Raw genomic sequence first — 27,437 nt, 5'->3', positions numbered from 1 at the left:
CCCCCCACTGTCTCCATGAGCCCCAAGCCAATCAACATATGTATGTGAAACCCCCTGTCCAGTGGGCACCCCCCGATAAGATAACCCAATGAACAGAGAAATAATGCCTTCAAAGCCCAGGACACTTCCTCAAAGCCAGTGTCCCGCTCGGGCACTCTGCCCGGTCTCCTCTGACCAGGCGCTTTCTCTATCACTTGCCAATCAAAGTTTCTGCCTCTTTGCAAATTGTTCCTGGCTTTTTATTTCTATACTAAGCTGAGGAACAGAACCCACGAGACTCGCTCCGGCAACCACCCTCCCTTCCGTGGCCAGTAACACTTTCCTAACAGGGCCTCAGGGGCTGCAGAAGGTGATGCGGAACTGAGTCTTGGGAAGGAGACACAGAAACCAGTGGCGGAGGGAACAGGAGGTGCCGAGACCAGAGCACTGGAATCTAGAGTGCAGAGGGCAACGGGAGAGACATTACATAGAGACTTCTAAAGCCTGTGGAAAGATGGCATGGAAAGTTAAATTTATTTTGGTCCAAAGTCACTTGAAACGCACGTATGCTTTTTTTTTTCTTTGCGTGATATGCATTTTCCGTGAGCTTTTGGAAGACCCGTCACATGCCCACCAGGTGACAGCGGCCAATGCTACCTTTCATTGTCACCCTGAGTGTGACTGTCACCACTTGCTGTGACAGAGCACTCTCAGGTGCACTCATCCATTATCTCACTGATTGTCACAAGGTTTGTAAGGCTCTGTCTGTCTGCTGTGTGTCACTCACAGACGGTGGCCACAGAGCTTCTAAGTGGCAAAACTGGGGGTAGAAGCCAAGCCTTTTGACCCTAAATGCTGTTTTGTAACCATTTAAAAAATGTATTTATTTTGATTATTTGAGAGGCAGAAAGAGAAGGAGAGAGAGAGAGAGAGAGAGAGAGAAACCTCATTTGCTGGTTCACTCCCCAAATTCCTACAACAGCCAGGGCTGGGTCAGGCTAAAGCCAGGAGTCAGGATTGAACCCGGTCTCCTACATGGGTGGTGGGAATCCAAGCGCTTGGCTGTCACCTGCTGTCCCCAGGATGTGCATTAGCAGGAAGCTGGGATCAGGAGCAGAGCTGGAACTTGGACTCAGGCCCTCTGTGGGTGTCCCAAGCAGTGTCAACCTCCAGGCTAAACATCCACCCTCTAAGTTTATTTATTTATTTATTTATTTATTTATTTATTTCCTGATCAAGGCTCATTTATTGAACAAATCCAGTAGTATTTAAACATGACCAGTTGTTTACAAGAAGGAGCACAAAAGATTTACATATCAAAAAGGCTTTTAAGGTTACAATAAAACACTTAGGTGATAAATGCAGGTTTCAGGTGTGACTGATTATCTATATTATCTCTTGTGAGAGGTTTAGGTTCTTCCTGCCTCTTCCCGGAATGGCCTCCTACTGTTGTTGGTCCCTACATGCCTTGCCACCCCTTGCTTCTTCCTTTGGCCTTGCCTGCACGTGTCCATGCAGTCCCTGCAGTGTCTCTGCTGAATCACCGTGGTGAGCGAGAGCTCATCTGGGGACACGTGTCCCAGTTGCTGAACTCTGTGAGGTTGGCTTTGTCTTCCCATTTAGACCCAAGAAAACCAACTCTGCTCTCAGCAGTTAACTGAATGGCCTCACATAAGGACTCGGATCAGCGGGCTTCAGAGTTTGTGTCCTTACTATTGAGTTGTGCTGATCATTTGCGACATCCCTGGGGCCATCTCCTTCTCTGTCTCCAGGCGGTGTGGCTTCTAAGCTGTTCCATGCTTCGTATTTTCTCCTTCCAGCATCTTGGGGACAGGGTATTAGTCTACACAGGCTCTGGCTTTCACGTCTAGAAAATGTCAGAGTGCCTACCTGGAGTCTTGCAGCACCTGCGCTGGCAGTAATTGGCGGATCGTTAGTGCGGCTCAGGCAGGCAGGGAGGAGGCTGTTAGGAAGCCTCATTGCTGTGGCAGGGATGAAGCCTTGGTGGGAACGAGCAGCAGGCAGCTCCGCACTGCTCTCTGACCCAGACAGGACGCAGATCCTTCCGATCTGGCTTTGATCTTGGAAGCCAAATGCCTTGCCCTCATTTATCCTAAGGAAACAATCAGATACATGAAAGAAAAACGAACACAGATTATTCTTGTGGTAGCAAAAAAAAAAAAAAAAAAATGGAAACAACCTTCACGTCCATCAGGAAGGGGCTGGTTAAAGAAATCATGGGCTGTTCGTGCGAAGGGAGTGACTCACAGAAAACCCCTGAAACTGATCTGCATGCGTTGGCATGAAAAGGAACCGTTCACAGTAAGTCGTTAAATGAAAAGAGCAGGTTACAAAACAAAAAAATCCTGTCCATGGCAGGATGCCATCTTTATAAAAATCATCTTCATCTGTCTCCGTAACCAGCCTGGCAGTCCTGCAGTCTTCAAACCTCAGGCCCGGCGACTGCTGATTCTAAACACCACGTCTGGGAGGCCCATCAGTGTGGTCCAAACACACCTCCTGGGTGAACCCCCCCCCCTCGCCTTTCCTTCCTGCCTTGGAGCACTTTGCCCCCAGCTCTGTGACAGCTCCTACCAGGGCAAGTTTTCCCCTAACTTCATCATCTCTTCCGGCAAGAAGGAAGGGAGGGAGCAGGGAGGAAGAGACCGGCTAGAAAGATCTGTGTGGTATGACATTAGCCCATCAAGGCAAGACAGAAATGTAAGGTTTTTCTTCCATAACAACCTACTTCCATGTGTGGTCTTGGCTGGATCCTGTCCAAACAGACCAACTCTAAGAGATATCTGGATGCAAATGTAGAAATTTGAACGTGGATGGATTTGAGATGCTATTAGGAATTATTATGAATCATTAAGTATGTTACAGTGTTAGAGTTACATAAGCAAATGTCCTCGTTTTTTTTTTTTTTTTTTTTTTTTTTGACAGGCAGAGTGGATAGTGAGAGAGAGAAAGATCTTCCTTTTGCCATTGGTTCACCCTCCACTGGCTGCCACGGCTGGTGCGCTGCGGCCGGTGCTCCAAAGGCAGGAGCCAGGTGCTTCTCCTGGTCTCCCATGGGGTGCAGGGCCCAAGCACTTGGGCCATCCTCCACTGCCTTCCCGGGCCACAGCAGAGAGCTGGCCTGGAAGAGGGGCAACCGGGAAAGAATCTGGCACCCTGACCAGGACTGGAACCTGGTGTGCTGGCACCGCTAGGTGGAGGATTAGCCTATTGAGCTGTGGGCACCGGCCCCTCATTGTTTTAAGGTGCATAACAAAGGGATGAAAAGTCATGAGATATTTGTGATTTACCTTTTTAAAATATTTCTGAAAACATCGTGGCAAGTGAACAATTGTTATATCTAGGTTATGGGTATGCACGTGTGTATTACATTATTCTCTCTATTTTCTATGCACTTGAAATTTTTCAAAATAGAAGATTCCAAAGAAACGTTTTTTTTTTTTTTCTAACACAAACACAGTGTAATTGCCAATATCAGGAAACTGTCATTACTACAATCCTGGTATCCTGGGTACAGTCCATATTTTGCCAAATGTCTAGTGTTGCCCTTTATACCAACTTTTAATTTACAGACTCCAACTCTGAATGGCATTCTGCAGTTCCTTGCCATGCTTCTTTGCTCTCGTTCAGTCTGAAAGTTTCTCAGCCTTTCCTTGTCTCTCACAACACCGGCATCGTAGAAGATGGAGGCTCCCTGTTCTGTAGAATGTCCCCCTCGTTTGCACTGATCTGATTGCGTCCTCATGACTTGATTTCTGAATACTGCAACATTTTGGCAGGATTACTGATGGCAAGACGTTAAGACCTTCTCAGGGCAACACATCGAGAAGTCCTGGATGTCAGTCTGTGCCATTATGGATGGCGTTGACTTCGGTCATGTGGTGGAGGTGCCAGCCCTCTCCCCTGGAAGATGCCTTTCCCCCTTTGTAAAGAGCAATCTGTGGGAGACACTGAGGTTGTGAGTGTCCTGCTCCCCATCATCTCACCCGATGCCTCACAGCCCCAGGAATCCCGGCTCAATCAGTGCATACCTCGACGGCCCCAGGAGGGTCATTTCTAGCTCAATCTTTCCTTCTACATTTATTGGTTGGTATCTCACTGAAAAGAAGAATTTCTCCCCCTCACCACCACGTACTTGTTTAGTTGTTAGTATGGATCAAAAGCATGTTTCTTTTTTCTTCTTTTCAAAGATTTGATTTTATTCTTTGAGAGGTAGAGTTAAGGGGGGGGGAGGGGAGGAAGGTCTTCCATCTGCTGGTTCACTCCCTAAATGTCCATAATGGCCAGAGCTTGGCTGATCCGAAGCTAGGAGTCAGGAGCTTCCCCTGGGTGCCCCACATGGGCCAAGCACTTGGGCCATCTTCTACTGCTTTCCCAGGCCACAGCAGAGAGCTGGATAAGAAGAGGAACAGCTGGGACATGAACAGGCACCCGTATGGGATGCTGGTGCTGCAGGCAGAGGCTTAGCCCACTACGCAACAGTGCTGGCCCCCAAAAGCATGTTTGTTAAATATAAATATTTACAGTGGGGTATGGGAAAGAGTATTCTGTGTTTTATCATTTGTAGGTCTTGGTGGCAAATGTTTCCACCTCCAACATCATGGGCAGTATCAGCAGGGTATAGATCATATAGGTAGTAAAGGTAATAGGTCATAATAGGTAATAAATCAATTGTGCTTTTTCCTACAGCATTCCACCTAGGTTCATTCACTTATTCATTCAACAAACATACAGAGCATGTATAGGGGTCAAACTCTTGAACTCTCATCTTCCTTCCTCCCTCCTTCACTCCCTTCCCTCCCTCCCTTCCTCCCTCCCTCCCTCTTCTCCTTCCTCAGTGTTTATCAAGAACCCTATGATGCATTTGGCAGAAGGAGGACTAAGGTAAGATCCTTGTTTCAGGGATCTCCCAGCCTGATGAACCAACCTGCAGCTTCCTTCAAGTGATAAGAAGAAACAGAAAGGAAATTCGTTTCAAGGAGACAAGGTAGAATAAACACTTATATGTAGCAAGGTCTTACAGATCGTGATGTGGATTTCAGACTCCCTTAGTCTCTTGCCCTGGCCCTTTGTTCTCATGAATAAATAGGAGCTGATTTTTGGAATCATTCGATAGCCAAGTTGTTTAAGGTCTTTTTATTCCTCTCCACAGACCTTTGGAAGGCTCCCCTCCCCGCCCCGCCCCCCATGCCTCCCATTCCCAGCCAGCCGGCCATGACCACAAACAGAAAGCCAGTCTCCTAGGAAGGAGACTGTTCACTCCCCAGCGTGGGAGTGTCTGGAGGAATGCATCCTGGTGGGGGGTGGGGTGGGGGGGTGGCGCAAACGCCAGGGGATGTAGACCACGTGTCAGCCCATTTCGAATGTGTGTGTGTCCATGTGGTTTTGCAATGTCGTCGTCTGTTCTGAGCCATGACAGCCACTTGATGAGGGGCTGGTGTGCCGTGGTTAAAAGCATGGGCTTTGGTCTCAGAGGGACCTGGCTTTAAACCCTGGCTCTGGCACTCAGCCGTTGTGTGGCACTGGGGAGACTCCTAACTTCTGTCTTGGAGAAATACTTCTGGAGTCCAGACTTAACTCCTCTGATGTGGAAAATTACGCAATTTTCCCCTGCAGAGGAGCTGCCATGCTGTGTGGAAGTCATGGCTTCCTGGAGCCCCAGCCATTCTTGCACAACACGCTGATGGTCTGCACACAAAGGAATCGGCGGCTCCACGGAGAACTTCCTCTGGAGCACACATGGAGTTAACAGCCCCTTTACAGAGAAAGCCACCCTGCTAAGGCCGCCCAGCCCTGAGCCTGGCTCTCACTCTGCTGCCCGCCAGGTTCACTCACCTCTGTAGGGTGGAGACCGTGCCTCCAGGACTGCGTCCAGGCACAGAGCAAGGGCAGCTGTCTTTCCAGAGAAGCTGGTGCAATGACCCCCAGACAGAGGTTTTCTGTTTCTGTACCAAATGCCACTGTGAACGCAGCGTGGCTGAGAAGGGGTGCAGAGTGATGTGATCCGGGTCCGGGGAATCGTCCTCAACTGCGTCCTCTTCAGTTTTCCACATTACGCACAATTCATGGATGTACGCATGTCTCCCAAGTCCCCAAGGGAGCCGGCTGAACCCCTCTAACGCCCCCCCCCCCCCCGCTGCAATGCTTTAGAGTCACTTTCCAGATGCTTCCGGAGCTCGCGGCCATCCTGACACCCCCACTCCAGTTTCTGCTGAGGGTAAGCGAGGGAGCTGGGCTGTGAGCCTTTTCAGAGGGTGCTTGCCCAGATTCCTCTCATCAGAGGGTCTCGGCGTTGGAGTGAACGTTAATGGTCACCTGGTCTGCACCCCCTCAGTTGTAGGGAAGTCATAGACTTGCTCAGGGCCGTGCAGCCCATTAGTGATAAATCAGGGGCCGGAGTTCAGGGCCCCTGCATCTTGGGGTAGCCTGGCTGTGTGTGGTCCGGGGGTGCTGATGACTCCCTTGTGCTCTGCCTCTTGGCTGTGTTGCTGTTCCAGGGCTCGGAGGAATTGCTTCCAGCTGGAAGACAGTAGGAGCCCATGTGGAGACAAGCATGGCCCCTGGATATGGGCGCTGAAGCTTGCCCTATTAATAGCAGGGTATGTTTTAGCTGGTTTTTCCAGGCACCTTCCATACTGACTGAAACAGCTTGCTCATGTGGCCCTAGGAAGCTGTGACCCACATGGTCCAGTTTTAGAAGCATAGTCCCAGTAAGTCAAAACATAGTTAAAAGGGGGTTTAATTTTCTCCTTGTCTTCCTGAAGGGACATTAAGCAGGCTTCCATGTATAACCCTTGGCAGTGTGTTTTATAGAATGTTACCCAGTATTCTCATATCCCCCATTCCAAAGCTATGCACTTTGAATTTCAGGAATGACTCTGATTGGCCCAGAATGACTCAGTTTGCCCTTGGACCATGCACCAAGGTCAGAAATGAATGCTGCGATTGGTTAGGCCTGAGTCACATCACTAGTAGCGAGCAGAAGGGTTGTGTTCTGTGCTGATGCCTCACCAACATTATGTGGTTGGAACAGGGAAAGAAGAGGACTGTGGAAGCTTCCCCAGTGGGAAGGGAGTTTGTGCAGCCACTAAAGAGGGGAAGAGTTGAAAACTTATGGGAAGCAAGTTCAAGGTGAGGGGCTTCAAATGTATTTTGTTTTACTTTACATGTGCTTTATATAATATTTCATTTATTTTGTGATATCCCAAATACTTGTTGATTTCCCATCACACAAGCTAGCAGCTTAATTCCTCATCTATTTTTCAGTGTCTTTCCAAGTAGATTGATTGCCTTTTTTTTTTTTTGAGAAGATTTATTTATTTATTTGAAAGAGCGTTACTGAGAGGCAGAGTCAGAGGCCGAGAAAGAAGTCTTCCATCTGCTTGTTCATTCCTCAAATGGCCACAATGGCTGGAGCTGGGCTGATCTGAAGCCAGGAGCCTGGAGCTTCTTCCAGGTCTTCCACGCGGCTGCTGGGGCCCAAGAACTTGGGCCATCCTCCACTGCTTTCCCAGGTGCATTAGCAGGAAGCTGGATAAGAAGTGGGACTTAAACTGGTGCCCATATGGGATGCCGACACTGCAGCTGGTAGCTTTACCTGCTACACAACAGCACCAGCCCTGATTGATTGCTTCTATATTTTTCATGGCTGTGTTTGAAAGAGGGTGACTTGGTTGTCAACAATGATTGTTCAAAAATGGATAGTTTCTTCTTTCGTTTACATCATATATGCTACTTGTTGGAGTCTTACCACTTAAAATCTGGAAACTCGAATCTTGAAATCTTTCCTGTCTGCATCGTAGGCTTTCCTGTGATTTGTTCACTTGGCAAACCCCTATGCATCCTTCAAACACAGACCAAGTTTCCTTGAGCAGGAAACAGACTATGCCTAACATACCTGCCAGCAGAAAACTAGCACAGAGATAAATGCATAACTGCATGAGTGAGAGGACTTCTGGCTGAGTAGCCCAAGGATGGCACCTGGGTTTATTTTGTCAGTGCATTCGGTAGCAAATATTTGACAAATCCAATGGGGGAGGGTGTCAAACAGAGGTTTACCTTTTCTGTATACCAAGATGTATGGAGACAGGCAGCTGTGGCAGTGGTTCCTGGGCTCAGTGAAGCCCGTAAGGTAGCAGTCTTGTGATGATCAGATCATACAGGGCAAGAAGGGAGGAAGGATCGTGGCACCTGCTGACAGGAGTCCCTGCTTACATCTCATTAACTACTCGTAGCAGCAGAGGAAGCTGGGAAGTCCCGTTTCTCGCCTGGGGCTGGGTATGGAACTGCCTGAGCGAATGTTGGTTCTGTTAGCGATGAAGAGTGGGGGCATGGATGTTAGCCAGGCAACCACGGGCATCCTCTGTATATTTCATCTCGTATTTCAAGGTTAATAGTTTATGGTAGAGCACTAGGTTAAGCACTTTGAAGACTTGTCCAAACCCAGCAGGCAAAGGTTCTTTGATTGATTATTATTATCTCTATATGGGTGGCTGCCGTCTTTGGACTAGCCCACTGATGGGTGTGTACGCTGTCAGACTGGATCAACAGGCACCCTTGTCTTTGGACTTCTGGTTGTTTGGCTACTGGCATGAAACAGGGACGCAGAGGATAGGAGAAAAGAGGCCAGGATTTACATGCCGGGGACTCTCTTCCTGCTGGGTCATCACGGTTTACGGAGGGTCACATCTCTTTTCAGGCAGCCACTCTGTCCATTTGTCCTGTCCCATCCCACACTCCTTCAAGCCAAGATCCCAAACCCTGTTCACACCACTGTAATTCAGTCATTTAATAAACCATCCCTGGATTACCCAGCATTCCATCTTTTTCCTGCAGACTCCGGAGGGAGTCTGGGAGTCTAGAACCCTTTAAGGGCTTGTGTGGGTGAAGGGTTTTTTTTTTTTTTTTTTTTTTTTAAGATTTATTATTTATTTTTATTTATTTGAAAGAGTTACAGAGAGAGGTAGAGACAGAGAGAGAGAGGTCTTCCATCCAATGGTTCACTCCCCAGATGGCCGCAACTGCCGGAGCTTCACTGATCTGAAGCCAGGAGCCAGGAGCTTCTTCCAGGTCTCCCACACGGGTGCAGGGGCCCAGGACTTGGGCCATCTTCTGCTTTCCCAGGCCATAGCAGAGAGCTAGATCAGAAGAGGAGCATCTGGGACTAGAACCGGCGCCCATATGGGATGCGGGCGCTTCAGGCCAGGGTGTTAACCCGCTGCGCCACAGCGCTGGCCCGGGGGTGAAGGTTTTAGAGTCACTGATGGACACCCTGGTTTCTGTTTAGATTTTTAATTTGAAAGGCAGAGTTAGAGAGGGAGGGAGAGGTTTCCCATCCACTAGTTCACTCGCCCAGTGGCTGCAACAGCCAGAGTTGGGCTGATCTGAAGCCAGGAATGGGGAGCTTCTTCCAGGTCTTCCACGTGAGTACAGGGGTCCAAGGTCTTGGACCATTTTCCACTGCTTTCCCAGGCCATTAGCAGAGAGTGAGATTGGAAGTAGAGCAGCTGGGACTTGAAACGGCACCCATATGGGATGCTGGCGACTCAGGCAGCGGCTTTACTGGCTACGCCACAGTGCTGGCTCCTCCATTTAGATTGTAAGTTCCTCAAAGTCGAGAACTCCAGGGTGCCTTCTGCATCCTACAGGACACCTGTCTTGCCACACGTCATGGCCTGAGAAGTATTTGCAGTTCATTTTATTTTATTTATTTATTTTCTTTGACAGAGTTAGTGAGAGAGAAAGAGAGAGAGAGAGAGAGAGACAGAGAGAGAGACAGAGACAGAGAGAAAGGTCTATCCTTTTCTGTTGGTTTACTCCCCAAGTGGCTGCTATGGCCGGCATGCTGTGCTGATCCGAAGCCAGGAGCCAGGTGCCTCCTCCTGGTCTCCCATGCGGGTGCAGGGCCCAAGGACCTGGGCCATCCTCCACTGCCCTCCCGGGCCACAGCAGAGAGCTGGACTGGAAGAGGAGCAACCGGGACAGAATCCGGCGCCCCGACTGGGACTAAAACCCTGTGTGCTGGCACCACAGGTGGAGGATTAGCCTATTGAGCCGCGGCGCTGGCCTGCAGTTCATTTTTATTGTCCAAGCCCTCCCCCTGGAGCAGTGCTGGTGTCTCTAGCTGGGGTTTATACGTGTGTCCAGCTGTGAGGGGCTTCAGACTGGGAGCTTTCAAGGATCAGTCCAGGAGGGAAGCAATGCCTCTCCTGGTTCCATGCAGACTGGATTGTGACAGTCCAGTGAGAGCTGTTGGTCGAGATTGGCCATGTACCTTGTGGCCCAGAAGGGCAAGTGCACCAGCACCTGGGGACCACACTCCCTCCTTCCTCCTAACTTCCTCTGCCTCCTTGCTCCCAGGCCTGGGGATCTGTGTGCTGCAGACAGACCTGATGTCCTTGTGTTATTAGATTTGCCGGTCACCCCTCCAGTGTGCTGGGGGACTAGAGGGCAGGAGCCATTCACTGCCTTCAGAGCAGGGTTGCTTCAACTTTAATGAACATGCCAGTCACCTAGGGATCCTGTCAGATGACAGATTCTGATTCAACAGGTCTGGGTGAGGGCTGGAGGGTCTGCATTTCTAACAAGCTTGCAGTGTTGTTGCTGCTGTGGGGGCCGTATCTGAACAGCAAGGACTTAGAGCACCACCGCCTGATACTGTGGCTGCCAGCTGCATGTGTTGGTTTAAGTTTCAGCATCTTTTCTTTGATTTTTACCTCGTAGCCTCACCATCCCATCAGAGCTCACTGAGTTTCTAGTGACAGAAACACAACCTCACAGGTTTTAGGGGTAGGTATTTGGTGCATCAGTTAAGGTGCCACTTCCTATGCTGGCATCTGATATCGGAGTCCCTCGGTTTGAGCCCCTGCTGTGCTCCTTATCCAGCTCCCTGGAATGTGCACCCTGGGAGGCAGCAGGTGATGGCTCAAGTCCTGAGTCCCTCCCTGCCACCCACGCAGGGGATCCAGATTGATTCCTGGCTCCTGGGTTTGGTGTGGTCCAGCCCTGGCTGCTGCAGGCATCTGAGGTGTGAATGAGTGAAGTGAGCGATCTCTGCCTTCCAAATGCACACAACTTAATGAGGGTTTTAGCTTTCATGAGAAAGAGAACTACAGGGGCTGATGTTGTGGCTTAGCGGGTTTAGTTGCCTCCCATGATGTCAGCATGCCATCTGGGTGCTGGCTCATGTCCTGGCTTCTCCACTTCAGACTCAGCTTCCTGCTGCTGTACCTGTGAAGGCAGTGGAAGGTGGCGCAAGTATTTGGGCCCCTGTCACCCACGTGGGAGACCCAGATGGAGGTCCTGGCTCTGGCATTGGCCTGGTCCAGTCCTAGCCATTGAGGCCATTTGGGGAGTGAACCAGTGGATGGAAGCCCTCTCTTTCTCTCTTTGTAGCTCTGCCTTTCAAATAAGTAAGTAAATCTTTTAAAAAGAGATAAATATATTGGTTTTCATGGAACTGAAAGGGAGCTGGCATTAGGAATAGCAGGTCTAGGGACTCAAATGATGTCATCATTGTTGAAATCACCACCACCATCATGGTCGCCATCATTATCAATATCATCTTTTATCCTTCTTTCATAGCGTCCTCTTCTTTGATTTCTTGGCATCATTCTCTCTACCTACAGACAGCCAAGGGCTTTGGCACTGGTGGCTCCAGGCTAATATCATACTCACCAACTAAATGGTAAAAGGCATCTCTTTCTTCTAGCATCGGACTGGTCCTGCTTGGGTCTTGTGCGTGGTACTGCACCTGTCTCTGTGTAGAGTGCTGGAGATCCCATGGGTCACTCCGTGGGAGGGAGGTGGCCCACCATGATGGGAAGTCCCCCAGTATCAGCTGAGTAGAAGGGAAGAGGAGTTGCCTTTAAGAAAGTGACAGGGATGCAAAGAGGTACGGCACAGAGAAAAGCGGTGGATGGTCGCTCCACCCCGTTCTCTTCAACTCACTGGGAACCCTGTCCATCTGTTCCCCCTAAGCACGTCTCTCGGGGCTGGCACTGTGGCACAGCGGGTTAACACCCTGGCCTGAAGTGCCAGCATCCCATATGGGCACCAGTTCTAGTCCCAGCTGCTCCTCTTCCGATCCAGCTCTCTGCTGTGGCCTGGGAAAGCAGAAGATGGCCCAAGTCCTTGGGTCCCTGCACCCATGTGGGAGACCTGGAAGAAGCTCCTGGCTCCTGGCTTCGGATCGGCGCAGCTCCAGCTGTTGTGGCCATCTGGGGAGTGAACTATTGGATGGAAGACCTCTCTCTCTGTCTCTACCTTTCTCTGTAACTCTTTCAAATAAATAAAATAAATCTTTTTTTTTTTTTAAAGAGAACTTCTCTCCTAATTCTTACCACTCTCTTTTAAAAAATTCTGATAGCTACATAGATAGCAGATGGATAGATGCAGATATAGGTAGATTGGTCTCATTTGTTAATTCGCTCCCCAAATGTCCACAGCGGCAGTTGTTGTCGTGGGGTTGCAGCCAGGATTCCAAGCCAGGTCCCCACGTGGGTGGCAGGGACTCCAGTATTTGAGCTCCCACTCTGCCTCTCCGGGTTACTACTGTGGAAAGCTGAAGTCAGTACTGATGCGGAATGCCGTCATCGTAACCGTGAGGCCAAACGCCCACTTCCTCTCCTCTTCCCTCGCTCTCGGTGGAGACAGCTTGACATTCTGCCGGATGGCTGAGAGCGCCACCGCCATCTCCCTGGTGTATTTTCATCCCGACCAATTCTTGGGCCTTTTTTTCTGGCTTCTTCAGGGGTTTGATAGTGTCTCACACTGCCTTGCTTGGAGAATTCATGCCAGTCGCTGCCGAGGCACGAGGGGGAGGCAGTCGCCTGCTGCAGGGCAAGCACTGGAGATGTGGCTTAATGGGCTGGAAGGACCGGACCGCGTGGGGTGATGGGGTCCACGGAGGTCCGGGTGCTGGGGTCCACGGAGGTCCGGGTGCTGGGAGCACGGGCGGGGAAACCAGCGCAGGGGAGAAGTCAGCCACAGCCATCGTGAACATTTTTAAATAACAGAAGGGCAGACTCGGAGGGAGTCCTGGGCTCCTGGCATCCGCGTGGCCTAGCCCTGGCTGGTGGACATCTGGGGGCAATGAACCAGCAATGGAAGATTCTGTCTGTCTGCCTTTCAAATGAAGTGAGAATAAACACCACCTTAGAGAAATGGCAGTATCCCAGTTATGGTCACCAGCAGCCGGGGCGGGGGGGTCACTTACCTGAGGTTGCAGAGCGTGAGCCAGGCCACCGCGGGTCTTCTCACACCTGCTCCCACGTTCTTCTGCACAGTGTTTAAGGATCGTCTAGTGTGAAGACCCTGGAGAAGGGGCCCGGACGTCCCCTCTTGGTGTCAGAGAGAGGCTGCAGCTCCCTGTGGCAGCAGCCTGCGTTGAAGTCCAGCTGACAAGGCTGGATCCCCCCAAGGATGGAAACAAGAACGATGGCCACAGGTTGGAACAGGACGTGGCCGAGCAGATCTCAGGCCAAACCCTCGGGAGCCAGCCAGCCGGGAAAGACGAGGAGCCGAGGAGCAGGTTATAAAAACGTTTAGTCTTTGCTTTATTGAGTTACAACAAATGAGCAACAAGTTAGAAAAATTGGTTTTATTCAAACTCCCTATTATTTTATTTGTGCAGTGTACTCAAATGGGGGGCAGTGGGGGACGGGAAGGGATTGCAGACATAATTCATATTGCAACATTTACACCTTCTTTAAAAGTTAGGACTAAACTGGGAAAAAAAAGTGCACTCAGGTATCTAAAATTGGCCCAAAAACAAACACACAAACAAATCAGTTCATGGTGAGGCTTCAAGCTGAAATCTCATCAAATACCACACCGAGAAAGGCAGTTAAGAAGAGAAATGAAAACTGAAGTTGTTCATCTTTGTACCATCTAGATAGGAAGATGTTTTCGTTGTTTGTTTTAACCTCATAACAGCTATGGTAATGCTAACAAATGCAGGAGCCCCTTAGGCTGGTATTTAAACAGAAGCTCTGGGGGGGACTGCCCCCTGCTCCCCAGTTCTCCTGGTGCTGGCTGGGGCTGGCAACGTGAGGCCAAGCAGTCGGGCAGTGGGACCCAGCTCCTGGCAGTGCAGAAAGCCCGGCATGGGGCTAAGGCAAGGGCACCCGAGGTGGCCAGCGGGAGAACTGGAAACGGATCTGATCTGGAAGATCTGCCATTTGTAAACCGGCTCCTGGTGAGCAAGAGGCCTGAACCTCAGCCCTTCCCACTGAGAAATCTCCCAAGTTTCAAGCTACCTTTAAAAATAGATTCTCCCTACTTACAATCCAGTAGATACAATGGCACTAATACTAATACTCCCTCCCCCGTATTAGTAACATAAAAATACAAAAGAAAAAGAGAAAAGCTTGGTGGTTAGCCCTCCCTCCTGGAAAAAAAAAACAAACCTTCCAAGGTAGTGCTGGGAAAGGAAGTTGCCCTCCATTAAAAAGGTAACAAAATTCCCACATTGTACAAATCGGTTCCAGTAGAGCAAGAGGTGGGGGCTGGGCAGGGGAGCGACGCTGTCCAGGGACCCATTGAAAACGCAGTAGTAGGACTTTGGCACTGTGAACAGTTCCCACGGGGCCTCTGGGAGGTGCATGCAGCAGAGCTGGGTTCCTGCACCTCCAGGCACTCAGCTCAGTTGGAGTCCCCGGCGAGGGCGGCCCCTGGCTGGGAGGGGACTTCTCTCTTCAGAGTCACCAGTGGGGCAGTTCCGACACGTCCTGGAAGGACAACATGAAAGCAGAGAAGAGCTGTCAGGGAGAGGGTGGGAAGGGTCAGGTCTGCCTCTTCCTAGCTATCCTGGCAGCGGTACTGGGGCGAGGGGTGGCGGCTGGCGGGGCCAGGGGGAGTCCTTGCAAAGCCACCCTGCTGGGCTTGGAGGAGAGACAGATGGCCTTCCAGTGTGGGGCCTGTCCTGGACAGGAGCGTATTTGCTGAGCGCAGTCTGATATTAGGGGAATTGGCTCCGCAATCAGGCTTTTGCAAACGGGATGCCGGCATTTCTGGGCAAGCGGAAGTGGGGGCCTGGCATTCTTTTCATCATCACAAGACCCTTTCTCTTTCCTAGAGAGGCAGCCTGTCACAGCGGCTCCTAAAAGGCCCTGGAGTGGGACAAACCTGGATCGCGGCCCCGGCTTCCCATTTAGCGGCTGTGGGCTTTCCTGTGTGACTGTTTCTCTAGGGCTTAGCTCTCACCCTGTAAAACGGGGACTATGCCAGCACCCATCATTTCCGGTGGCTGTGATGACTAAATGAGCCGACCCTGGCACCTGGAATAGTGCCTGGCACCGGGGAAGCAGTCGGGATCTTGCATTGCTTCTTATAGAACCTTTCCAACAAGGTCCTTGGACTACTTCCATTACTTCCAAGTAGGTAAGAATTAAATATTTTTTTTAACACTGACTCTTAATACATACATAGGTCACACATAGTAAAATTTAATGCCTACATCAACTCTAAGAGATGTAGAATTATTGTTACTATTATTCTCATTTTACAGGCAAGGACACTGAACAGAGAGAGGCCAATTAATCTACCCAAGGTCACACAGTCAGTAGGTGGCAGAGCTGGGATTCAAGCCCAGGCAGTCAGTAGAGGCTGCTCCTAGCCCACAGCACCTATTACGAGCTGGTATAGGGAAAAAGGTTAATTCTTAAATACTTGGGAGTAATAGAAGTAGCCCAAGGACCTTGTTGTGGGTTGAATGGTGTCTCCCTCCAAAGTACATCCTCAAGTCCTAACCCTACTTGGAAATACCTTTACAGACAGATACTGCCACCACTCTAATGAAAACAGGAAAATTAGACACGAAGACAGACACAGGCAAAGAGAACATGAAGACAGGGCCAGGGATCAGGGTGACGCTCCTGTAAGCCAAGGGAGGCCAAGGATGGCTCACAGATCGCCAGGAGCCTGGCATGGAGCAGACACTCCCCACAGCCCTCAGAAGGAACCAACCTGGCCCATGCCAGACTTCATCTCCTGAGCTGCAAGAGAACAAATTCCTGTTGTTTGATCCGCCCACCTCGCGGTACCTTCTAGAAGTGCTGGGAAAACTAGACCTCTGTGACCCCTTCTGTTGTTGGCTGCCAGGTTCTAGGGACTCTGAGAAAGGACCCCCAGTGGGAGGTTCAGGGCTCAGGGCTCAGGACACAGCCAGACTCCATTAGGAGCTCCTAACCCTAACCCTAACCCTAACCCTAACCCTAACCCTAACCCTAACCCTAACCCTAACCCTAACCCTAACCCATGACAGGCTAGAAGTGATGGACAACGTCACTTCCCAAGTCCCTGGCTCTTGGCTGCCCTCCTGGCAAGGCTGTTGGCCACATCAGGGGCCGAAAAAGCCCCAGGAAGTGTTCCGTGTGCAGGAGACCAAGGGCAGGAAGAGCAGCTGGAGGCAGCAGCAGATTGTCATTGGCTCCTAGCGGCTGCATGGTAAACACACCCACATTCCCGGGAGTAAGACTGGGTGCTGGGGTGAACACGTACAGGAGAATCCTGGGGGTGCATGCACATTTCAGGGGCGTCCTTGGAGTGATCAAAGTCATCAGCCCTCAGAGCAACAGGGGTCCTTTGAGCCGATGCTGCCCACATCACTTCTGGCACAAATGGACCGGAGGCTCGGGGAGAGAAAACCGTCTCCCCAGCCACATGACTGCTCAGTGGCACCATAAAAACCAAACAAAACAAGCCAGCCATGATCATCAGGATCATGACAGCGACAGCAGCTAATGCTTCTCCCACACGTGACACACGTCAGGCTGCAGCTCTTATTAACATGGCCCAGCTCTTTCACTCCTCACTGCAACCTGGCAGGCAGGTGGCTACCCGGCCCGCTTGACAGTGACAGAGCGGAGGGCTTGGAGAGACTAAGGCCGCGTTTAGTGCAAGGGACTGGAAAGTGCTGGGTTCCAGAGCCCACCTTGGCCAGTCCAGCTCCAGACCCTGTGGTCTGGGTCACGCATGGGGCCCCCTGGCGATGGGAAAGTGTGCATCTGCTTCAAAGGCTGGGGCACCCCGGTCAGACCCTATCCTCATTGCTGTTCTCAGACAAGCTTCCCACATCCGCTGGCTGGGCACAGCCAGCCTCCTCCCCCTCTCCTCAAAGGGACAGGGCGTCCTCAGCAAATGGGCTCTTTCACTGCCTCAGGGAGGGAGGCTGCTGCCCGCTGGATTCCCCCTGAAGGCTCTCCAGGCCAGGAATCCAGACCCAGGGTGGGCAGATCACCCCCACGTCTCCTCCCGTGCAGCACAGCGGAGCCATGGGAAAGCAGGACTCAGCGTCCACGGCTTCCTGGGTATGTGCCTAGGTCAGTTCTATAACTGCCCTGGGCCTCACTGCTTCTCCTTTGATATGAACTCATATTGTTTCCTTAAAAAAAAAAAAAAAACAACTTATTTTTATCTGCTTGAAAGGTAGAGTGAGAGCGAGCGAGTGAAAGAAAGAGATCTTCCATCCACTGGTTCACTCCCCAAATGCCCACCACAGCCAGGGCTAGTCCAGGCTGAAGCCAGGAACCAGGAGCTCCATCTGGGTTTCCCATATGTGGGGGCAAGAACCCAAGCACCTGAGCCATCATGTGCTGCCTCCCACGTGCAACAGCAGGCAGCTAGGTCAGAAGTGGAGCAGTCAGGATTCAAACCAGCGCTCCGATGTGGGATGTAGCACCCCCAGTGGTGGTTTAAACCTGCTGCACCACAACGCCCACCCCTGAGCCTCCCTCTGTCATACAGGACCGCCAGGCGCGCCAGGCACACAAATCCTCCCACATACCAGGGGCTCAAGGAATACTGCTTTGTTTTCCCCAAGGAAGGCTGGGTATAAAACGGGGCCTTTAGTGTAGTGAGTTACCCGTGTGAATGAGTGGACCCATTTTTTCCCCTTTCTCTCATGTATGAAACTGAATGGTGCCTCTTCAAGGGACAGACAAGTGCTTGCCTTTTAGATGCACCTTGATGTTAAGGTGGTTCCTCGCCCAGCAGTGTTTTTATGGTTCCTTGTGCAATTTTTTTAAGGACGCAAACTTGCATAATCCTCCAACCATATGTAGTAAGAATTTAAAAAATCCCCAAACAAGATCCTCAGAACACACACACACACACACACACACACACACACAGAGAGAGAGAGAGAGAGAGAGAGAGAGAGAGGGAGGGAGGGAGGGAGAGAGAGAGAGATTGCAAGGCCAAAAGGATGACCTGGAGAAAAGGGAGAGAGAAGGCCAAGTTTTTCCCCTTGGCTCTTGCAGAAACCCCAGATGTGTGTGGATGGCTCTGGGCCCTGGAAGCACGCTCAGGCCCACTTGGGCTTTAATTTCCCTTTGACCTTTCCCAGGACATGTGGCAGTGGGCAGGCCCAGGCTGTGAGGCTGGGAAGATACAAGAGCCCGAAGGCAGGGGCCTGATCCCTCTCGCGGGGTGTCTGCTCGTGGCCCCAGCCCAGGGTCCGGTCAGGTTGGAGCTGAAGTGAAGAAGGGGATCCGTGGGCACGTTTAGTCTTGTCTCTTGGGCAATAAGTGGGTCCCGCAGGTCCCTGCCTATGCAGCCGGCGCTCCTGGCTCTACTTGTGTTCACACAGGAGGAAGCAGTACAGGACAGACAAGCCCTGACCCTCCTAGTTCTCCTCGCCCCCAGCAGTGGACATTTGGCCCTGAATGTGTTTCCATCCCAGGCTCCTGGGCACAGGTCCTGGCAGCTCGGCCAGGGCTGTGCTCCCACACCACGGTGTGACATATCATGCTCCCCTACTAAAACCGTTCGCCAGCTGCCCGCCAGCTGCCTGGGGACCAGGCCCCAGGGCCCCTGCAGCTCCAGGCCCTGCAGGATCCAGCTCTGGGCTTGCCCAGGAAAGCCTCTGCTCCCACCTTGCCTGGGTAGGCATTCCCACCCTGGAGCTTGTCGGCACGGCTGTCATCACGCCGACTTCAGATGGCCCAGTTAACTGTCCGTGGATGGCAGGCCCATGAGGACTTGGACAGTGTGTGTCACGTTCACTGCTGATCTCGCCAGCCCTCCCTGCAGTGTCTGCTCATAAGCATTCATTAATGAATGAGAAACAGGAACGGAGCACGGTGCTGTCAGAGTGGAGTCCACATCTCAGTGTGGCCTTGTCTTTTAGGGACTATGGCTGGGCGTGGACTTCACAGCTATTGCCGCCCACCCCACCCCCTGCCACGGGGCTTCAATCTGCCTGGTCACAGACATTCACGCTGCAGAGGCCCAAGGCCCTGAGGGGTCAGTCACCTGGTCCCACAGTACCCAAGCTCAGTCCTGGAGACCTGCAAGGCCTTGTGGCCCCTAGGGGACGTTTCTTCCAGACACATGGCTAGATGTCCCTACTCTCTAATGGGGGTTCCCTCCCAGGACAGCAAAGCCACTGCGTCTCAAAGCCGTCCCTTTCTGTCTTGGGGACATGTTGGTGTACTGAAAAGTACTATCAAGTTCTCTAGCAAAATCTGCTTCTCTGGTACTTTACCCTTTGGGGAAACCTTGAAAAGAAAAACAACAATAGAATTCTTTCCCCTTGGGGCCAGCTTTCTGTTTGTTTTCAATTTTCCCTTGGAGGCTTTTCCCTAAGGCTCTGGGGCCTTGGGAGAGAGCACTGCACTCCATGAGAAAGAAAAACACTTAGTCTCTCTCCCTAATGAGAGGGATCTTCAAATAGCTGATGGAAAACGCATTTTATGGGGGCCTGTGCTGTGGCACAGCGGGTTAATGCACTGGCCTGAAGTGCTGGCATCCCATATGGGTGCCAGTTTGAGACCCAGCTACTCTACTTCCTATCTAGCTCTCTACTGTGGCCTGGGAAAGCAGTAGAAGATGGCCCAAGTGCTTGGGCTCCCTCACCCGTGTGGGAGACCAGGAAGAAGCTCCTGGCTCCTGGCTTTGAATCGGCGCAGCTCCAGCCATTGCAACTGTTTGGGTAGTGAACCAGCAGATGGAAGGACCTCCCCTCCACTCCCACCCCCCCGCCTCTCCTCTCTCTGTGTGTAACTCTTTCAAATAAATAAATAAATCTTAAAAAAAAAAAGCAAATGCATTTTATGAAAATCTATGCAAGGGGTCCGGCGGTGTGGTGTAGTAGGTTAAGACCTCCGCCTGTGGTGCCAGCATCCCATCTGGGTAACAGTTCATGTCCCAGCTGCTTATCTTCCGACCCAGCTCTCTGCTATGGCCTGGGAAAGCCGTGGAAGGTGGCCCAAGTGCTTGGGCTGCTGCAACTGCCCGAGAGACCTGGAGAAAGCTCCTGGCTCCTGGCTTTGGTCTGGCACAGCTCCGGCTGTTGCAGCCATCTGGGGAGTGAACCAGTGGATGGGAGACCTCTCTCTCTGTCTCTCCCTATCTCAATCTGTAATTCTACCTCTCAAATAGTAATAAAAAATAGTTAAAAAAAACCTATACATGGATTTCCAGATATTTTTGCACTACAATAAACTTACTGTTTAATTCCATTTTTCTTCAAACTTTTGGAGTACTCTCATATTTCTTTTCTCTTTCTTGGAGGGGTGTGGGGAGATAACCGTTGTTCACGTATTGAGTATCTGCTATCCGCTAAGCATTTTGTACCACTGTCAGCTAGAACTCAATTAGCTTCTGTTTTGCTGTTGTTGGGCAATGTGTTTTCAGTTTAACTGTAGTTTCCCGGTAGCTAATGTTTTTTCTGTCTGGCTGCTTTTTCTTTTTTCCTTTGTCCCAGTTTTACTGAGATGTAAGTGGTCTGTGAAAAACTGCATGCGACTAACGGATACACTTTGGTGCATTTAGACGGCTGAATACAATCGTCGCCACAATCCGGCACCAAACACACTGAGCCCCTCCAGAAATTTCCTTTTGTGTCTCTTTTTTTTTTTTTTTTTTCCCGGAGATGACAACACTCCACCTAAGACCACCATCTTGACACCTTTTCAGGGACGCAACACCTCATGGGGGACTATGGACACTGTCCACAGCACACCTCTGCATCTGAATAACCACTGGGCAACGACTGCTCCACCCCCTGCCCGTCCCTGGCCAGTCGTCTGCTCTGGTACCTCTCTGTAATATTTAAGCCAAATGTTCTTTGATTTGGGGTGGAGGGCTGGGTCTGATTTCAACCAGAACTGAGAAGGGGAAAACGTTGGCATGGAAGAGTATTGAGCGGTTTCCAGTGAATGAAGAAAACTTCGCACCGCCTCGAGTCACCCCCTCCCAGGCCTTGGTCAGCTTTGGCACATCCAACCAAAGCTCTTTTCCCTGCGACCGTTTGGGGAACCTGCTGAGACTCAGAGGCCGCGAGAGGCTCTCCCAGGCTGCTCGGAGGGAGGCTCACAGGGCAGCAGGTGTGAGGGGCAACCACTCTGCCCACCTGCACAAATCATCCAGTGTGGCTCAACAGGATCTGAGCCAATGGAATTGTAGCTGCAACGCACCAGGCAGATTCCCACAGTGGTTCTATGTGTGGCTACAGTTCGACTCTCAGCTCCATCACCTTTCACCTGGATGACCTGGGACAAGTTAACTTTCTGTGCCTCCTTCTGATCAGCCATAAGTGAAGAAAATAATGACAACTTTGAGAGTTACTGCAAGTTGGCCAGTGCCACGGCTCAATGGGCCACCTGCGGTGCCGGCACCCCGGGTTCTAGTCCCGGTTGGGGCGCTGGATTCTGTCCCAGTTGCTCCTCTTCCAGTCCAGCTCTCTGCTGTGGCCTGGGAGTGCAGTGGAGGATGGCCCAAGTGCTTGGACCATCCACCCGCATGGAAGACCGGGAGGAGCGCCTGGTTCCTGGCTTCGGATCGGTGCAGTGCACCGGCCACAGTGGCCATTACGGGGTGAACCAACGGACAGGGAAGGCCTTTCTCTCTGTCTCTCTCTCTCACTGTCCAACCCTGCCTGTCAAAAAATAAATAGATAAATAAATACTAAATTGAGAGTTACTGCGAGCACCAGATGTTACCCCTTGTTGCAGCCTCCGGATCCCCTCTCCTACCCCTCTGAGAGGCAATGAACACCCAAAGGCAGGAGCTCATAAAATGGGCCCCAACAGAAAAAGTGAACTTGGAAGGGCAGGAAGCAGGCGGCCAAGTTCTCCCCACGGAGAGCAGTGACTGCAAGTTCAGACGGCACCACCACGTGAGCAGGTGCTGGTGCTAACACTGGCTCCCTGTTCCAGGGCTTTCATTTGTGTCACCTCCTTCAGTCCCGACAACAGCGGACACCTCTACTAGCAAGGGCAACGGAATTCACTAAATTCATATCTTGATCCCTAAGCCCCAGGGTAACTGTATTTGGCGATAGGGCCTTTAGGGGGGTAATTAAGGGTGTAGTAATTAAATCCTAATCTCACAGGCGTGGTGTCCTTACAAGAAGAGAAAGAGACTCTAGAGAGACGAGGTGAGGATGTAGCGAGAAAGTGGCTGTCTACAAGCCAAGGAGAGAAGCCTCAGCAGATCACCTTGATCTTGAACCCTGGGAAACAGAGGTCTGTTGTTTAAGCTGTCCGGTCTATTCCATGACAGCAGTATGCTTTGAGGTTATGGAAACTCAGTAATAAAAGTCAAGTAAAACTGCATAGGCACATGGGCACTCTAGAACGTTCTGGCATCCCTCCTCCATTTACCACGAGGGCAGACAGCTCTGAATGCACAGCTTCTGCAAGTTGACTTGCCTGTTGCTCCTCCCCTGAGTAGCACAGAGGCGCCTTGAACTTTCTCCGTAGGGTTACACACACAGAACCACACATGGTCTCCTTTATTGGTGAGACGAAGGCATTTCAAAGGCAAATTTGATTTTATGTGGATCCACCTAACATCTGGCTTCTAGCACCTGCACGTCTGTGAAGCACACTGGCTACCTCTTAGTTCCGCTAATGCATCCAGTTCCCTCTGAGCCCTGGGCCACTGAGGATTTTTGTTTCTTTGGCCTGCAATGCTCCTTTCCCCTTTCTGCCCAGTCAGCTCCTACATGTTGGCCTAATTAACCCTTTGGATTTCAAATCATCTATCTGCCTTCTTCAAACCTTAAATCTGATCAGACTTCTCTAGTCTACAGTTTAATAGCAGCATGCACCTTTGCTTCAAAAAACTTGTCAGTGCGGCCAACTTTTTGTTTTGCTTGATGAAAACTGTTCTGATTAGACCCTGGGCTCCACGGGGGCAGGGCACTTGGCACCAGTGCCTTCCAGAGCCTGGAACACCGCAGGCGATCCACAAATCCTTGAGTGAGGGAACCAAGTCGCTTGTTAGGGATGTTTCTGGGCTGCGTACTTCACCTCCTTGGGCCCGAATCTTTCCTCTGAAAATGAAGGGGCTTGGATTTCACGGTTCCTAGGTTGCTACAAGCCTCCCAAAGCACATTGAGAACTCCCAGGGCAAGACGCTCTGTAGTTAGGTAACTGGAAGTGTAGGAGTGAACTCCCCATTAGGGACGAGAGGAGCGAGGCTAAAGGGTGGCCCTGAGAAGCACTGCTCAGGACGGACTCCAACACATCTTTCTCTCAAGCTGCTTACACACACGGGAGGCAAACTGTCCCCAGCCCTTCTCCTCTGACCTCTCTCAGTCACTGGGGTGAAAGAGCAATGGTGGGAAAACGCAGAGAAGCTAAAGGGCTGAAATCCCAGATCCCAGATAATGGACAGTCAAGGATCTTTGTTAATGCCCAGGTTATTTCAATAAACCATTATGAAACACCTGCTGGGACTCCCACACTGGGGCTTCAGAAATGAATGACAGATGGTCCCCGCCTCAGGGGTTGGAGGGAGAGACAGGGAAACAGATGATGCAAATATTTTCATTCATTCGTTTGTGCATTCCTTCGTTCATTCATCCATTCAGTCAACTACTGGTATTCGGGTAGCTAATCTCAACAGAATGTGGGGCACACACATTTTGGACTTTAAGTGTCAGGAACAGTTGGGCCCCAGGCCATAGTGGGGCCATCACTGGAGGGGTTGAGGTTAGGCACCGGCCTAGCAGAGAAGTGGCCTCCAACTCCACTACCCACTAAAGAACTCAGGGCAAATTTTGCAATTTTTTCTGAGCCTCAATTTTGCACTTTGTAAAATGGAGGAAAAAAAAAAAGCTGTATCTACCTCACGTGGTTTCTGTCACTTCTCCATGACATAACAGGCATGCTTAGAAGAATGCTAAGCCCATAGCTCCCAGCCATAAATGCAGCTCTTGTTAGTAGCAGTAATGGGCATCTCATTTGGCCGAACACCAAGGCTTGTGTCTGACAATGTCTCGCTCAATTATGGTGTCTCAGTTTTAGGAAAGGAGGAATTTAGTTCTCAGCCTCTTACTAGGTCAGGCCTCTCAACAGGATAATTGGACAAAGGGACCCAATCCAGCCAACAGCATTCAAAGGCTGGGAAGGATTCCTATCTCTGGGGCTAACGCTGGGGCTGAGGTGAGTCACCGGCTGTCCTGAGCCTTGCGGAGCCAGGAGACCCAACCCTGAAGTCAGATCTTCGCTGCTTGCCCGCGTTCCCTCCTCCATCTCCCTGGATCCTCATCCTCATATGTGTAGCCGTGCAACTCCACTGCAGGTTCCTAAATAGCTATCCACTTAAATAGGGCCATCAGTGACTGTTTATGAATTTCAAGAGACCCACGTGCCTCATTCCTAAAAGCTAAAGTGATCGGAAGAGATTCTCCCTCTCCACCTAAGTCAGAGTCTCCTTTTAGGGGTGCTTCTGTGCAGGACTTGGGGGAGCTTTCGGATGCCAGCCCCTGCACAGTTGCAGCCCTGTGCTCGATACCACTGGCCTCCGTGCTATCAGGAGCCATTAGTGCTGCCAGTGCTGCCGGGTGCTGCACAGAACTTAGCGCGGATTCCAGTGCACACTTGTGGCATTTATCACAAATAAATATAAAGTGGGGTCCCTGGTTGTTCCCATTTTTTTTTTTTTGCAGGGGAGACTGGTGGTTCCTCCATCTCTGAATTGTCTGATGTTAGTTCAAAAGCCAATTTAAAAATCCCTGGGTGTGGGTCCAATCAGAAATGAGGAATTGCTGCAGAAATGGAACGGTTGAGAGAGCAGCAGGAGGAGGGAGGACTCCGGCTGAGCGAAGGTAGGGGGGGTTCCCTGTCTCTCAGCCCCATCCTGGAGTGCTACAGACACAGTGTCACCTCTCCGGGAGAGTTATGGAAAGACACGCTTGGCCAGAGCACCGCTCCCCAGGAGGTCCTTCCCTCTTCTCTCCCAGCGTCCCTTTGTCCCCAGGGGTTCTCTCCATGGGTTTCGCTTTCCTTCCTCCAACTCTCTTCCACTGGGGCCTCAGAGGGTGGCAGGCAGAGCCACGGCCCACCTGGACGAGGGGGAGCGGGGCCTGGGCAAGCTGCTGCCTTTGGAGAAACCCGCCCCTCCCCGAGCTCCCTGGGGATACAGGGGTGCTTAGCATCCTTAGAGTCACACAGCACTCACAGCTGGCTCCGCACAGCTTTTGCCTGCTACAGAAGATGTGGCTGAACCCAGACTCCACCTTCTGGCCATGGCACACCTCTCTTGGTTCCTCAACTGCACCAGTCCTGGCCTGTCCTATGGACCTTGGCCCTGCCCTTCCTTCCACTGGAACTGCTCTCTTCTCTGCCTGCAGGGAGCCCCTTGTCTGTGGTCCCTGGCACAGGTAGCCTTCCTGTAGGCTCCCCATACAGCCACGCACGTCCTCCTCTACCATGCATGCGGCACACTGGCTTCTGAGCGGAGGTACCCTCTCCTCTGTCCATGGCGTGATCAAACTCCATGTGAACCAGCGCTGCTGGCTGTCTGTCTTTACAGCCCAGCATGGCGGGTGGCACACAGTAGGTGCTCAGAAGTTACTGACTATGGAACTGTACCCTGCCGGCTACATTGGGATTGGAGGAAAAAGCAACCAAGCAGACTGCGCTGTGGATCAGAAGAGATTCAAGGACAGAGGACAGGGCAAGCAAGCAGCACTCAGGTGGACAAACGACTTGCTTCTTCATTTCAATGAGGGAGACGTGGGCCAGACTGGTGGCGTCTTCCCAGAAGTCAAGAAAATGGCCAGAGGCTGGAGGAAGCCAGATGGATGCCCTTGCATCTCCTAGCCGCCCTGCTATCCCAAGCTCCTACGAGCTCCCTCTCCTCTGGGCTGGTCCTCACCCATGGCCCCAGGGTGCATGTGGTGGAAGGAGAAGACCTGGTGGCACCCTGGGGCCGGCCCCTCATTGCATGGCTGCAGGAAAGGCTCAAACAAGGTTGCCAGAGGACTGATGGCGTATTTCTGAACAGAGAAGCAGGTGGGGGAGGCGGCCAGCCAGAGCTGTCCCAGTGCATTGACACAGACATGGGCGCTTCCAGGGCTCCTTCTGGGCACTTAGAACCATTCTGGAGGTTCTTACCTTTATTACAATATTTTAAAGGACTGCTTCTGTTGGTTTTTAAGTGACCTCTGCGGAAGCAAGGCCACCCAGGCAACTTGTCTGTCCCCCTCCTCGCCCAAGCTGCCTGGGGACAACCTGGCAAAGGAAGACCTTCACTTCCTGTCCCCTCCTCCCAACCCTGCTCCCTTTCCTACCTCACCATCAGGCGAGAGGCTTGCTTGGGCCTTGATTTGCACAGACCTCCTGGGAAGCACAAACACCAGGGGTTTCTGTGGCACATCCCATTAGTGGAGGACATGGCCATTAGTAACCATGGCAACCTCCCTTCCCTGGCCCTCCTGGCTCCAGATTTAAAGGGGTTCTGGGGACTCAGACTGGCATCTTCCTTTAGCCAGGACAAGGCCAACGCCAAGCACTGTGCGAGACTTTGCGATAAAGACAAAGAACCCGACTCAGTAAACTCACTCGGCCAACCTGGATGCTGGATCTGAAACAAAATCTGAAAAGGGAAAAAGGAAACAGGCAAAGGACCCAGCCGGTCACGTCTGCTCTTCAGAGCAGGGAACACGAGCCCTGTGCAGGAGGCAGGAGCCTGAAGCTGTGATCCGGACAGGCCACAGGCGCCAGGGCTGCCACCCTGAGCACGGGAAGCCTCAACTTTTCTTCCTTTTTCAAAGAACCTTTACAAGGAGCTCCTCCACAATAAGAAATAGGAGGTCGTACACGTACCCGTTTGCTCCCCTAAGCCATTCCACGGTGTATACGCATTCCACAGCACCACGTGTGATGGTAAACACAGGCGAAGCCTCCCTGCGTGGAACCCCTGAATCTGAACTACTCCAAAATCCAACATTTTTTTCAGTGTCAAGAGGCCCACACGTGGGAAAATCCATACCATGAAACCTTGTATCAGATGCAAAATTATTCAAAATGCCATACAAGATTATTAATAGGCTATTAATAGGTATCTATGAAACACAAATGAATTTCATGCTTTGTCCTAGGTCCCAGCCCTGAGATGTTGCATTTCAAAATCTGAAACATGTCAAGATTCAAGTACTTTGGATAAGGGCTATCCAATCTTTATATCATGGCAATGGTATA

General features: G+C 51.3%; 1 protein-coding gene across 5 annotated transcripts in view; it reads right to left on the bottom strand.

Moving 5' to 3' along the window:
* Positions 1-13,527: 13,527 nt before the first annotated feature.
* ZHX2 (zinc fingers and homeoboxes 2) overlaps positions 13,528-27,437 on the bottom strand; it is a 154,214-nt gene continuing 140,304 nt past the window's right edge. For all 5 annotated transcript variants that reach the window (XM_051844015.2, XM_051844016.2, XM_070075443.1 and 2 more), the window contains one exon: positions 13,528-14,729. The gene's annotated coding sequence lies outside the window, so the exon portion shown is untranslated. The remainder of the gene's footprint in view (positions 14,730-27,437) is intronic.

The sequence above is a fragment of the Oryctolagus cuniculus genome, chromosome 6 (genome assembly GCF_964237555.1).
Source record: "Oryctolagus cuniculus chromosome 6, mOryCun1.1, whole genome shotgun sequence".
Lineage (NCBI taxonomy): Eukaryota > Metazoa > Chordata > Mammalia > Lagomorpha > Leporidae > Oryctolagus > Oryctolagus cuniculus.
This window is presented reverse-complemented; position numbering and strand designations above follow the sequence as displayed.